Genomic DNA, 208 nt, shown 5'->3' on the forward strand with positions numbered 1-208 from the left:
CCACTTTAGATTTCCTAATGCAAACATCCAATTATGATTGATTTGACCAAAATGTAAAAAGAATTTAAATTAAAATCATGTATAAGATTACAAAACCATTTGAAGCAAGAACCTAGGCTTTCGATGGCATGAGCGAATATAAATGGACTTTTCTTATCAATGGATGCATCCATTCCTCATTTCTCAATACAAACATCCAATTATGATA

The sequence above is a fragment of the Theobroma umbraticum genome, unplaced genomic scaffold (assembly GCF_002168275.2).
Source record: "Theobroma umbraticum cultivar Fairchild unplaced genomic scaffold, ASM216827v3 scaffold_7.0, whole genome shotgun sequence".
Classification (NCBI taxonomy): Eukaryota; Viridiplantae; Streptophyta; class Magnoliopsida; order Malvales; family Malvaceae; genus Theobroma; species Theobroma umbraticum.